General features: G+C 42.3%; 1 pseudogene; it reads left to right on the top strand.

The window, feature by feature from the left end:
• The first annotated feature begins 13,874 nt into the window (after positions 1-13,874).
• Positions 13,875-14,863, top strand: LOC123838770 (elongin-C-like; annotated as a pseudogene).
• Positions 14,864-15,299: the final 436 nt, after the last annotated feature.

Here is a 15,299-nt window from a genome sequence, read left to right as displayed (position 1 = left end):
CTGAAGTTCCCAGACTCTGACATCTAAGAGTTATGCCCTGGTAGCAGAGCCTAGCCCTAAACCCAAAATGGATGAAGACTAATAGATGAGTCCAGAGTAGCCCAGAAGAAATAACCCCTGGGGCTTCATTCTAAATCTCGAAAGAGACATGAGCATGGTGTATAGCAGAATGAGGGAGGACCAGATCCTGAATCTTCAGACCTGGGCTTGAGTTTCAGCATTTCCTGGTTATGTGGGCTTGGGCAGCCCAAACTTTCTGAGTTTTCTCTCCTCACCTGAAAAATGGAGATGATAATAATACCTATTTAGTGGTGTTGAGAAGATGAAGAGAAGTCAATAGGAAAGTGAATCTGTTATTATTGGGAGATGGAAGCTTCAAAGCCTGGAGGCCAGAGCATCCCAGGGGCTTGGGGAACAAGACTAACCTATCTGGAGGCCACACTCCTGTGTGAGAGACTTGCAGCCAGCCGGTGGGCAGTCTGACTCTGGGAGACATTCAGGCCTAGGACGCAGCAGTTTGTGGGGGCGGGTGGCAGCTAGACTTCCAGGAACTAGCCCTCAGGCCATGGCTCTCCCACCAGCACTACTGGGCGGGGCCAGTTTTAGCCACACAATGGGCACAGGGCCAGCCTTATGGGCTTCAGTCACCTTCCAGGAACCCCAAACCCCTACCCCCACCTCACCATGTTGTAATCCTCTGCAGGGGCGGAGCTGCCTAGGAAGCCCCACCCTCTGCTCCTTAGAGGATGAGGCTTGATGCCTATTTTTTATTTTATTATTTTATTTTTTTAATAGATTTTATTTATTTATTTGAGAGAGAGAATGAGAGAGAGAGAGAGAGAGCACATGAGAGGGGAGAGGGTCAGAGGGAGAAGCAGACTCCCCGCTGAGCAGGGAACCCGATGCGGGACTCGATCCTGGAACTCCAGGATCATGACCTGAGCCGAAGGCAGTCGCTTAACCAACTGAGCCACCCAGGCGCCCGATGCCTATTTTTTAAAAAATATTTTATTTATTTGTTTGTCAGAGAGAGCGAGCACAAGCAGGGGGAGCGGCAGGCAGAGGGAGAAGCAGGCTCCCCGCTGAGCAAGGAGCCCAAAGCGGGACTTGATTCCAGGACCCGGGGATCATGACCTGAGCTGAAGGCAGATGTTTAACCTACTGAGCCACCCAGGCGTCCCTTTAATTTTTTTTTTTTTAAATTAAGTAAGCTCTGTGCCCAACGTGGGGCTCAAACTCACCACCCCAAGACCAAGAGCCATAGGCTCCTCCAACTAAGCCAGCCAGATGCCTATTTGCTCCTTCTCACGGCTATCCTGCTCATTCCAGTCTTCTATCTTTGCTCAAGCCGCTCGCCTCCACCAAAATGCTCTGCTTGGCCCTTCCTACCAATCTGAGGCAGTATGGAGTAGAAGAGAGATCTCAGTTTGTCAGCTAAACACAGCACTGTGCATTTTGGCAAATTATCTAACCTCCTTGAGCCTCAATTTCTCCTAAATGGGGAGAATAGAGCTCCCGACACAGGTGATTGTGAGGGATCAGATGTGACCATGTACGTAAAGTGCTTACACAGAAAGTCCATGAGCATCGGTTCCTTATATGTACCAAATAATTAATAACCTGATTTAAATGTTTTATTTGCAAATTGAACCATATGATTTTGTGTTTTATTATATTGCCTTGTAATAGTGACGGTATAAACTGTATTGTACAAAACTTGACTCAGGCCCTATAGCACAAAGGCTAAGAGCATAAATTTAGGGGGTGCCTGGCTGGCTCAGTTGGAAGAGCATGAGACTCTTGATTTCGGGGTTGTGAGTTCAAGCCCCACATTGGGTGCAGAGATTATGTAAATAAATAAAAACTTAAAAAATATAAATTCTTAAAAATTTTTTTAAGAGCATGAATTTTGGAGTTGGAAATGCCTGTACTCTGACAATCACTTTGAGATCTCAAGCAAATTCTTTAATCTCTCCAAGCCTAATTTTACCCACCCAGTAATTTGGGGGATAATAACAATACATGTTATTGTGAGAAATAAATGAGCTAAAAACCAGGTATGTGTGTTTAATTCAGTGACTCAGTGCCTGGGATATAGTAAGCACTATTAAATGGTACATATGTGGCACATCTAATATTATTAATAAATATATTAAATTATTGCATTAAATTGTTGTGAACTAATAAACTTATTGAGAAGGAGTGCATTTTATGTTTTGTCTTTTTTATATATACCTCAAGGTGTCTAGTTCTGAGTATAAATACTGTCACTCAATCAACAAATATAGAGTATTTGCCAAATTGCTAAATTTGGAGGATACCAAGATAACTAAGTTGTGATCTTTTGCCTTTGGGCACTCACAGTCTAATGGTGCAGACACATGTATAAACAGGTAAGTGGATATGGCCAGTGATGTGAGAATAGATAAATTAGGGTTTTTTTGTGGGGGGGATGCCTGGGTGGCTCAGTCAGTTAAGTGTCTCCCTTCGGCTCAGGTCATGATCCCAGGGTCCTGGATCTATTCCCACCTCAGGTTCCCTGCTCAGTGAGGAGTCTGCTTCTCCCTCTCCTGCTGCCTGCCGCTTCCCCTGCTGTGCTCTCTCTCTCTCCCTCTCTGACAAGTAAATAAATAATAATTTTTAAAACTCTTTTTTTTTAAGATTTTTATTTATTTATTCATGAGAGACAGAGAGCGAGAGAGAGAGGCAGAGGGAGAAGCAGGCTCCCAAGGAGCAGGGAGCCCGATGCGGGACTCGATCCCAGGACCCTGGGATCATGACCCGAGCCGAAGGCAGACGCTTAACCATCTGAGCCACCCAGGGGCCCCAAAAAATCTTTAAAAATAAAAAAAAAAAAGATTTAAAAAATTAGTTTTGGGGGGAACAAAGAAAAAGAAGCAACTATCTCAGAGGAGGCCTCAGAGAGGAGGTAACCTTTCAACTAGTCTTTTTTTTTTTTAAGATTTTATTTATTTATTTGATACAGAGAGAGATCACAGGTAGGCAGAGAGGCAGGCAGAGGGAGAGGGAGAAGCAGGCTCCCCACAGAGCATGAAGCCCGACGTGGGGCTTGATCCCAGGACCCTGGGATCATGACCTGAGCCGAAGGCAGACACCCAGCCGACTGGGCCACCCAAGTGCCCCTCAACTAGTCTTGAAAGATGGAAAAATCTGAATTTCCTAGGAGAAAAATGGGAGACAACATTCTGAGCAGAAGAAACGATATATGTAAATGCACAGTTGTGGAGGGGAATCTCTAAGATTTGACCAGTTATAGTATATGGGAACCCCAATGTTGTAAAAAGAGGTTTGGGTGGAGAGGAAGTCTCCTAAGTTTCCTGGGACAACAGAGTAGGTCTTAGTGAGGAGGCTCAGAGCCCACTCCCTGCCTGGAGTCTAGTTGCCTATCAAAGTTCTCAGATAGGGCTCCTGGGTGGCTCAGTCGTTAAGCATCTGCCTTCAGCTCAGGTCATGATCCCAGGGTCCTGGGATCGAGTCCCACATCGGGCTCCCTGCTCGGCGGGAAGCCTGCTTCTCCCTCTCCCACTCCCCCTGCTTGTGTTCCTGCTCTCGCTGTCTCTTTCTGTCAAATAAATAAAATCTTAAAAAAAAAAGTTCTCAGATAGACTCCTCCCTCCAAGTACCCTAGGGCAAGTTGGGATGACCTACCCTGGGAAAACTTACAGGGATTTATTTATTTATTTATTTATTTATTATTTAAAGACTTTATTTATTTATTTGACAGAGAGAGAGATAGCGAGAGCAGGAACCAAGCAGGGGGAGTGGGAGAGGGAGAAGCAGACTTCCCGCTGAGCAGGGAGCCCGATGTGGGGCTCGATTCCAGGACCCTGGGATCATGACCTGAGCTGAAAGCAGACGCTTAACGACTGAGCCACCCACGTGCCCAACTTACAGGGCTTTAATGAGGTTATCCCAGTCTCTAGGAGTGACCAACTTGGCCAAAACTGACAAGGGGGTTCTCCTCACTGTGGTGAGCCTGGGCTCACCTCTATATAGCACATGGAGACACTGGATAAAGGTTGCCTAATTTTCCAAGTGCCTCTGGGCCCCTTCCCAAAGTCTCTTGCCAACTAAAGTTTCTTCCAAAAAGCCTATCTCCACACCAGGGCCTCACAATTTCCCTGTTGGCAGTTCTTGTCTGTGTTCGCTCTGGTTGCAGTTGAAACCATGCTCATAACCTGCTTGCTGCTCCTCTGGCCATATTTTCCCCAAAGAGATCACTTGGCAGAGAACGAGACACCCACAAGGAGAAAGGTGCAGAGCTCCTGACCTCATCTTCCCCCAACTATCAGCTTTCCTTCTCCAGAATGAAGAGACAGAAAAAGAGAAAGGGCTTCATATTGAGGACTGGTGGAGAGCCAGCAGCTCAGTTACCCAGACAAGAAACGAAAAGCAGACTTCATTGTTTCTTACTCTCTGGTGGGAGGAAAGGTAGAAAGAAGAAATAAGGAAAGACCAATGGTTGGAAAAGAAAAAAAGGTTGGAAAAATTTAGTCCAGATAAAATCCTCTGAAATGTCCAAGTACCTTAACTTCTGGTTCACCATTTCTATCTTTTCTTCTCACACCCTAACACCTCTCCTCCCACCCAATTACCTCTTTTCCCTCAAAGATCTCTAAACCATTGATACTATCTTTTTATTTTATTCTTTTTTTTTTTTTTAAAGATTTTATTTATTTATTTGACAGAGATAGAGAGCGAGAGAGCACAAGCAGGGGGAGTGGCAGAGGGAGAGGGAGAAGAGGGCTTCCCGCTGAGCAGGGAGCCTGATGCAGAGGCTCGATCCCAGGACCCTCAATCCCAGGACCCTGGGATCATGACCTGAGCCAAAAGCAGACGCTTAACTGCCTGAGCCACCCAGGCGCCCCTTTATTTTATTCTTTAAATAACCCATCCACTCCCCTTCATATCCAGAACTATAAACCTGCAGACACTGTTAACTTCCTTGCCCCTTTCCCCCTCCATTGAACTTTCCTGGGGAGAAAACAATCAATTCTGGGATGCTTGGCTGGCTCAGTCTGTAAAGCACGTGACTCTTGATCTTGGGGTTGTTAGTTCATGTTAGTTCATGTTAGTTCAAGCCCCATGTTGGGTGCAGAGATTACTTAAGGAAATTTTTAAAAAATCAATTCTGGTTAAATCCAACAATTTAGCTTCTCCACATCTATACCTGGGCAGCTAAATAGTGATAGAGGAAATCCCAGATTCTTGCTGACTAGTATCACTTTAAACTTATGACCCAAAAGCTCAACATTGCCTAATACTACATTTCCCCGGTAAATTCTCATTTCTACTCTGCTCAATAATTGTTTCACACCTTCTTTCTTCTAAAATCTCCAACCCCCCCTCCACTTCTCTCTCAGCAGATGACCTTGTCTCACATTTCATTGATAAAATAGATGCAGTTAGATGGATTGTTTTATTTTTCCAATACCAAATCCACCATCTTACTTGCGTGTATTTCCACATGCTCAGCCTTCTACCTTATTAAGATGAAAGAAGTATCCCTGTTTCTAAGGCCATCCCCTCTCAGCTCTGTGAAAAGATGAGAAAATTAGATTTGTCTGAGTGCATAGCTAACATTCAGTTCTGCACCACAAGCAGCAAGGTTGCTCTCTGTACAGCTGACTATGTGGTTCCAGTCCTGAGGAAGAGTAATAAAATAATTCAGATAGGGCTGAAGTGCAAGGTGGCAGTCCTAAGAGTTCATCCAGGTGGAATTACCACCCCGTTCTCTCGGATCAAAGCAGCAGCTATATAATCCCAGGAAGCTTCCTCTTTGTGGTCTTAAGTGTCATCATAGTCGTATGTTGGGGAGACACTTCCTATACTTCAGAGACAAAGCCAGACTGCTGTTGGGTCAGAAAGATTCTACCTTCTTCTCTTGTCTCCCCAAGACCTGCTTCACTGTCAGAAAGTGCCCCTACTGAGCACCCAAGAATCTCTGTGTCCTTACTAGTCATTTTGTGGAGGGGATGTGCTCCTATTTCCAGGCCATCAGTTATGGCTGAGGCTCTTCTATCTGTAATTCCCCCTGTTTATCCTGTTTCCCATTCTGTAGAAACAATCAATGATTGCTTTAGCAAGAGGCAGAGCAAGCCCTGGGCTGGGAGTTGGAGCATTTAGCACCTAATCTAGGTGAACTATGTGCGGCCCTAGGCAACCTAAGCACTTTCTAAGTCTTCATTCCACTCTAAAATGGAAAAACAAAACAACAAAAACTCCTCTCACTACCTCTCTGAGTACATGAAATAAGGCTCCTGCCAAGCCTGGGTTGATGTTAGAGTGACAAGAGATACAAACATTGTTGAGTTTTCTTCTTTAAGAGGTTCTGAGCCTCAGCTTGAATGCCCTGAAGTTGATTTTGTCCGATTAATTCATCTTAGGAGAATTCATTTATGCTGACCAAACTCAAAAGAGCATGAAATATAAGCCATATGGTTGATTTAATGTTCCACATATAACTTACAGTGGCCTAGACAATCCTATTGACCAATCAAAATACTTGACAATTTTGGAAGTCAAATATTATAATTAGAAGGCTGTTCAGTGAACAAGCGAATTAGTTGGATAATTTTAATGACTAATAGAACTACATCCATCTTCTTTATAAATATAGAAGATACTTATGTAGTCCAAACAGGGAATCTTCTTCCCTAAATGTCACTGGGGAAATACTGACATTTTTTTTTTTTTTTTGGTTGGGGAAGGGGGAATTCTATGCAGATTATCTCCCCCTTTTGTGAAGACAAGATACAATTGAATTGATTGGGTCTCAGCTTCAGCCAAGTTAATATAATTGATTCTGTTTATGTTCACTTCAGCCATTTTATTGTAATTGATTAGGTTAGAATTTGATTGTGTTAGGGCTCCAGCCATTCTACTTTAAGTGATTAGGCTGCTAGAGCTTTAGTATATTGATAGAATTATGCTTTCCTGAGACGACACCAGGTCATTTGCTTCTTCTACAGATGGCTAATCTTATCCATTACACTTTGACTTTTCCTAATTTCACCTGTGGTACACAATCTTTTGGGGATATTTTCCCATTGTTACTATTCTGTGTTCACTGCAACCTGAAGAACTGTAATGGCTTCCTAGTTGGTCTTTGTGCCCTTAAACTTCTCCTGGAATCCTTCCTACACACACAGTTGTCAAATTAATTGTCTTAAAATTTCTTTCATCCAACCTACAAAATAGGAGAAAATACTTGCAACTCATATGTCTGATAACAGTCTAGTATCCAGAGTATATAAGGAACTCTTAGAGCTCAACAACAAAGAGACAAACAACCCAATTTTTAAAAATCGGTAAATGACTCGAATAGACATTCCTCCCAAAAAAGATTTACAAATGTCCAACGAGTACATAAAAAGATGCTCAGATCATTAGTCATTAAGGACATGCAAATCAAAACCATAATGAAACACCACATCAACTAGGAAGGTCATTAAAAAAAAAAAAGGAAAACAACAAATGTCAGTTATAACGTGGAGAAATTAGAACCCTCGTGCCCTGGAAAGTAAAATGGTACAGCTCCTGTGGAAAATAGCTTGGTGGTTCCTCAAAAAGTCACACATAAAATTAACATATGACCTAGCAATTCCACTCCCAGGCATTTAAACAAAAGAACTGAAAACAGGTACTCAAATATTTGTAACATGAATGTGCATAGCAGAACTATTCTATTTACAATAGCCAGAAGGTGGAAACAGCCCAAATGTCCATCCACTGAATGCATAAACAAAACAGGGTACATTAAGCAATGGAACATTACATGGCCATGAAAAGAAATGAAATACTAATACTTGCTGAGAAATGTATGCATCTTGAAAATGTTGTGCTAAGTGAAAGAAACCAGATACAAAAGGTCACATATGGTATGATTCCATTTATCTGAAATATCCATAGAGATAGAAAGCAAGTTAGTGGTTGCCAGGGGCCAGAGGGAGGGGAAAATTGGGAGCAACTGCTCTATGGATGTCAGGTATTTTGGGGGGGTAATGAAAATGTTTTGGACCTAGAGAGGCAGTGGTTACACAACATTGTGAATGTACTTAATACCACTGAATTTTATGCTTTAAAGTGGCTTATTTTGGGGGGGCGCCTGAGTGGCTCAGTTGGTTAAGCATCTGCCTTCAGCTCAGGTCATAATCTCGGAGTCCTGGGATGGAGCCCCACGTGGGGCTCCCTGCTCAGTGGGGAGTCTGTTTCTCTTCTTCCTCTGCCTCTCCCCCTGCTCATGCACTCTCTCTCAAATAAATAACTAAAATCGTAAAAAAAATAAAATAAAATAGCTAATTTTTTGTTTTATGATTTTGCTGCAGTTTAAAAAATTGCTTCCAGGGATGCCTGGATGGCTCATTTGGTTAAGCATCTGCCTTTGGCACTGGTCATGATCCCAGGGTCCTAGAATCAAGTCCCACATTGGGCTCCTTGCTCAGCAGGGAGCCTGCTTCTCCCTCTGCCTGCTGCTCCCCCTGCTTATGCTCTCTCTCTGACAAATAAATAAATAAAATCTTAAAAAAAAAAATTTAAGGGTGCCTGGGTGGCTCAGATGGTTGGGCGTCTGCCTTCAGCTCAGGTCATGATCCCGGGGTCCTGGGATCGGGTCCCGCATCGGGCTCCCTGATCCTTGGGGAGCCTGCTTCTCCCTCTGCCTCTGCCTCTCTCTCTGTGCGTCTCTCATGAATAAATAAATAAAATCTTAAAAAAAATTTTTTTTTAAATTGCTTCCATAATCTCATGCTTCTGCTCAGAAGTGTTCAATGGGTTCCAACTATTTATAAGGTAATGAATAACAATGGTAGAGCATTTAACAGTTTATGTATATTTTTATTATTTCATTTAATCCTTACAACTTTTAATAAACGCATGCTTGTTGTAACAAAGTCAAATAATACCGACATATATAAAGGAAAATTATTTAATAATCCGCTCTTTCCATCTCACCCTCTAGGGTAACATATATATATTTAGCTTTTTTCTTTTTATTTTTTTTTAAGATTTTATTCATTTATTCATAAGAGACAGAGAACGAGAGAGAGGCAGAGGGAGAAGCAGGCTCCCCGCTGAGCAGGGAGCCCGATGAGGGACTTGATCCCAGGACCCTGGGACCATGACCCAAGCCAAAGGCAGACGTTTAGCAATCTGAGCCACCCAGGCACCCGTAGCTTTTTTCTTTTTTAAATACGGCTTTATTTATTTATGTATGTATGTAATCTCTACACCCAAGATGGGGCTTGAACTCATGAGCCTGAGATCAAGAGTCACATGCTCTACTGACTGAGCCAGCCAGGTGCTCCTAGGGTAACATTTATTAATACTTTTCTTCCACATTTCCCTTTATGTGCTCTCTTTCTCTCTCTCTCTTTTAAAAAAGATTTTATTGGGCGCCTGGGTGGCTCAGTTGGTTAAGTGACTGCCTTCGGCTCAGGTCATGATCCTGGAGTCCCTGGATTGAGTCCCGCATCGGGCTCCCTGCTCGGCAGGGAGTCTGCTTCTCCCTCTGACCCTCCCCCCTCTCATGTGCTTGCTCTCTCTCATTCTCTCTCTCTCAAATAAATAAATAAAATCTTTAAAAAAATAAAATAAAAAAGATTTTATTTTTAAGTAATCTCTATACCCAACATGGGACTCAAACTCACAGCCCCAAAATCAAGAGTCACACGCTCCACAACCAAGCTAGCTAGGCAACCCCTCCTCTATGTTCTCTTCGCCTGGAATGCTCTTCTCCCATATATCCACATCATTCATTCCCTTACTCCTTTCAGATCTTTTATCAGATATCTCCTTGTTTGTAAGGTCTTCCTTGATCACCCTCTTGAATTTTCATCCTGTCCGTCACTTTTCCCCAAGGTGAATGGTACCACTCCAAATTGTGCAACATACTAGAATTGCCCCCTAGCCTCCTCTTCAGTTTTAATTTTCTCCCTAACACTTATCACCACCTAAACTCCTATACAGTTTACTTGTTTCTTCAGTTACTGTCTGCTCCTGCTCCCCAACTAGAATGCAATTTCCATGAGGGTAGGGATACTTGTCTGTTTTGTTTACTGCTATATACCCAGTACTTAGAGTGAGTGCCTGGCCCACAGCTGGAACTCAATAAATATTTGTTGAATAAATAGAATAGAATAGAATAGAATAAGCATTTATAAATATAGTTATTCATAATTAGAGTCTCATATTGTTTCAAATTTAAAAAATGCAGGGGCACCTGGGTGGCTCAGTTGGTTAAGCGCCCAACTCTTTATTTCAGCTCAGGTCATGATCTCAGCATTGTGAGATCGAGCCCCGAGTCTGGCTCTGTGCTGTGTGTGGAACCTGCTTGGGATTCTCTCTGTCCCTCTCCCTCTAACCCTCACCCCCTTTCTCCCTCTTAAATAAACAAATAAATAAATAAAATGCAGTCGTACCTCATAAATTCCTCTGCAACTTACATTTTTCTTTTTTTTTTTTTTTTAAGATTTTATTTATTTTGGGCACCTGGGTGGCTCAGTTGGTTAAGTGATTGCCTTTGGCTCAGGTCATGATCCTGGAGTCCCTGGATCGAGTCCCATATCGGGCTCCCTGCTCAGCAGGGAGTCTGCTTCTCCCTCTGACCCTCCCCCCTCTCATGTGCTTTCTCTCTCTCTCAAATAAATAAAATCTTAAAAAAAAAGATCTTATTTATTTATTTGACAGAGAGAGAGAGAGAGAGCTTGTGCACGCGAGCACAAGCAAGGGGAGTGGCAGGTGAGGGACAGAGGGAGAAACAGGCTCCCAGCTGAGCTGGGAGACCAATGTGGGGCTCAGTCCCAAGACCCCAGGATCATGATCTGAGCTGAAGGCAGACACTTAACCGACTGAGCCACCCAGGCGCTCCTGCAACATTTTTCATTTAACATGCCACTCTACTACTTCTCCAGGTTAATGCATACAGCTAGAATATGATTTTTCATTAGTTGCATATTATTCCACAGTCTGGATGTACAATAATTTATTTGACTATTACCTTATTTATACACAATAATATTATTTTTTGTCATTGTAAACAATGTTGCAATAAGCATTCTTGTATTATCATTATGTACTGGGTTATGTTTTTATTTCTCTAGGTGAGGATGTACTTACATTTAATTTTACAGGATATTGCCATAATACTTTCCAAGAGACTGTAACAGTTCCAACTTCCACAATCATCTGGTCCCACAACAGCAGCCATGTAGGTTTGCATTCAAGGCATTTCCCAATCGGCCATAAGTACCTTTCCAGTTTTATCTTCATCTTCTTCTGTTTCTTTATTTGAATCCTCTCTACTATCAAGCCAATCCCTCAAACGTTTTTTACACAACCATGAAGACATTATGCAGAGTGAATAAGCCAAACAAACACAAAAGGACAAATGTTATATGATTCCACTTATAGAAGGTACTGGAATAGTCAAATTCATACAGACAGAAAGTAGAATAATGGTTACCAAAGCCTGCTGCAGGGCGGGGGAGGAGAGAATGCGGAGTTATTGTTTAATGGGCACAGAATTTCAGTTTTGGATGATGAAAAAGTTCTAGAGATGGATAGTGGTGATGGTTGCACAACGTGAATGTACTTAATGTCACAGACTGTACACCTAAAAATGGTTAAATGGTAAGATGTATGCTATGTATAAAATAAATTAAAATATTTTACACTATTTTACAATTAAAAAGTAAAAAAAAAAAAAAAAGCTTTCTTGCACATCCTATACCTTTATTCATACCAAACTCTAAACTCTATCTGGCGTTTCAGCAACGCATGAATGAATCAAGGCCTAACTCAACACCTCCTCTTCTCCCAGACCTTGACAACCCCCTGCCCCAATCCTAAAGGATCACTCCCTTTCAATATCTGTGCTCCTTACTAGTCTTTTAATCCTAAACTTCCCTTTGACACTGTTCATTCCTTTGTATCTTGCATTTTCACAAATGTTCATTCCATTCAGTAAACACTGAATGTTACCATTTGAGGGCGAGGTGCTGAGGAAATAAAATGAATGGGACATAGATGGCAAGTCTAGTGAGTTAGATCTATGTGTTACAACATAGCTGTAAGTAGAGTCAAGGATGGCAATACAGGGGAAACGTTCAACTCCACCTGGGGACATCAGAGAAGGCTTCATGGAAAGAAGTTGATTTTGTCCTTTAAAAAATAGCTTATTTTTCTCCTTTTAAATAGCACTCACACATTTTATTTATTTATTTATTTATTTATTTATTTATTTATTTATTTTTTAAAGATTTTATTTATTTATCTGACAGAGAGAGACGCAGCGAGAGAGGGAACACAAGCAGGGACAGAGGGAGAGGGAGAAGCAGGCCTCCCACCGAGCAGGGAGCCTGATGTGGGGCTTGATCCCAGGACCCTGGGATCATGACCTGAGCTGAAGGCAGACCCCTAACCGACTGAGCCACCCAGGCGCCCCTCACACATTTTAGAACACCTGGAAAATATGGAAACATTGAAAAAAGTCCTAGCACTTAAAAAAACAAAAACAAACCACTGGTTACATTTTGGTATATTTCTTTCCAGGCTTTTTCTCCATTTTTTCCCCACATATATTTTTTTAAGATTTAATTTTAAGTAATCTCTACACTCAACACGGGGCTCAAATTTACAACCCTAAGATCAAGAGTCACACACACCACCAACTGAGCCAGCCAGGCGCCCCTCCCATACATTTTTTATAAATTGTTTGTAACCATATACACATGGTTTTATATTATATATATATATACATATATATATACACACACACACACATACACACACGCATATATATATGGGGCAGGCACATACTCGTTTCCCATTTGATTGATTCTTTTTTTTTTTAAGATTTTATTTATTTGAGAGAGACAGAGAAAGCATGCGGGTGCATGCATGTGCGCAGGAAGAGGGGCAGAGGGAAAGAATCTCAAGCCAACTCCCCACGGGGTTCAATCTCAGGACTCTGAGATCATGACCTGAGCCGAAATCAAGAGTCAGGCCCTCAACTGAGTGAACCACCTAGGTGTCGCCATTTGATTGATTTTTAAAGGTTTTTCAAGTGAAGGCTGATGGAAGATAAAACTTTAACTCTAGATAGGGCTCTAGATAGCTCTAGTCCGTTTTTTGTGTTTTTTAAATTTTTAAGTAATCTCTATCCCAAACATGGGCTCAAACTCACAACCCTGAACTCAACAGCCATAGGCTCTATGACTGAGCCAGCCAGGTGCTCCAGAAGGCTCCTGCTTATCAAGTCCAAGTCACAACAAGAATTAATGTCTCCCGTCCAGCCAGTTGTCCTCCCCCTATACACAGTCACCTAATAGGCTGGAGACCTAAGAATGAGCCATCTTCTGGAACAATGTCTGACTGTTAAAATTTGTCACTTACTCTATCAAAGAAAGAGGACCTCTCCCCCCATCACACACCTTTTCTCCTCATGGTCCTTACAGAACAGCAGGCATTGCTGTAGGGTACTTCAGGTAGGACTGGAATACACAAGAGGCTGTACCACAAGTTAGAAGAGTGGATCGTGGGTAAGAATATGGTTTAGAACCAGACCTCCTATGCTTGAATGTGTGGCTGCCAATTAATTGTTGTATGGCTTTAAGTAAATCGTTTAGTTGCTCTGAACTCTACTTTCCTCATCTATATAATGGGTGTAATAGTCATGTACTTCATAAAGATTTTCTAAAAGTGTTAAATAATGGGCCTCGGGGCAGCAGGCAGCTGGGAGTGAGGGGGTGGCCCTGGAGTAAGGGCTGTGGCGTTGCTACAGCATGGTGGCTGCAGGGTTGTTGAGAAACTACTAAAATTCCTGTGGAAGTAAAGTAGAATTTAGTAAGAACATAATGGATGGAGAAGAGAAAACCTATGGTGGCTGTGAAGGCCCTGACGCCACATATATCAAACTGATATCTTTTTTTTTTTAATTATTTATTTATTTATTTGAGAGATAGAGTGAGCGAGAGAGAGAGCGAGAGAGCACATGAGAGCAGGGGCAGAGGGAGAGGGAGATGCAGGCTCCCTTACTGAGCAAGCAGCCCAATGTGGGGCTCAATCTCAGGCCTCTGGGATCATGACCCGAGTGGAAGGCAGATGCCCAACTGACTGAGCTACCCAGGCACCCCCAAATTGATATCTTGATGGTCATGAATTTATTGTATAAAGGGAACATTCACTAACATCAGGAACAATAAAAGCCATGTTGAGTGGCCCAAGTCAGTTTGCAGAGAACAAAACTAATGAGGGGTACCTGGTTGGCTCAGTCGGTTAAGTCTCTCACTCTTGATCCCAGGGTTGTGAGTTCAAGCCCTGCATTGGGCTCCACTCTGAGCCTAGAGCCTTTTTTTTTTTTTTTAAGATTTTATTTATTTATTAGACCGAGAGAGACACAGCGAGAGAGGGAACACAAGCAGGGGGAGTGGGAGAGGGAGAAGCAGGCTTTCTGCAAAGCAGGGAGTGCAACGCGGGGCTCGATCCCAGAACCCTGGGATCATGACCTGAGCCGAAGGCAGATGTCCAATGACTGAGCCACCCAGGCGCCCTGAACTTATTTTAAAAAGAAAGAAGAAAAAAAAAATAAAAAGAAAAAGGAAGGAAGGAAGGAAGGAAGGAAGGAAGGAAGGAAGGAAGGAAGGGAGAGAGAGAGAAAGGAAGAAAGAAAAAAAACCAAATGAAGTCAGTTTGAGAGATCCGATCATATGTGCTATCAAAAGTATGCATGTTTTTTACCTACAATGTTTGCTACACTAACAGCTCCACAGAGATTCCTGAATTCCCAGTTGCACCTGAAATTGCACTGGAACTGCTGATGGCTGGGAACTTCCTAGATTGTTAGATAAAATAAATTATAATAAACTGTTAACTTTTTTCTTATTAAAAAAAAGTTAAATAATCTATTCAAAGATTTAGCATGTGCCTGGCACATAGTAGATGGTCATTAAATGTTAGCTTTATCATTAAGCTGCCAAGCCAAGGACAACCTTGTGATGCCAGGCACAATGCTAAATGTTTGAATAACTCCCCATTCAGAACAGATAAAGGCTAAGCCCTTACTGCCTCCAGATATGAGGCTTGTCACCTGGGACTTTACCAGAAAAATATATACCTTCCTTCATACCGTATGTGAACTCTAGTTTTGTATTGTTCTATACTTTTCTCTTAGGCCCTCTGGCTCTACTCTGAAATTATTAGAAAAACTCTTGGGTAGGTTTGGATGTTCTTCTTGGAGAGCTCCTGAAGACACAATTGTCAGAAATGGAAAAAAAACCAAA

This window comes from Mirounga angustirostris, unplaced genomic scaffold, assembly GCF_029215605.1.
Source record: "Mirounga angustirostris isolate CCGP_5_RB_7025 unplaced genomic scaffold, mMirAng1.0.hap1 SCAF_5, whole genome shotgun sequence".
In the NCBI taxonomy this organism is placed as follows: domain Eukaryota; kingdom Metazoa; phylum Chordata; class Mammalia; order Carnivora; family Phocidae; genus Mirounga; species Mirounga angustirostris.
This window is presented reverse-complemented; position numbering and strand designations above follow the sequence as displayed.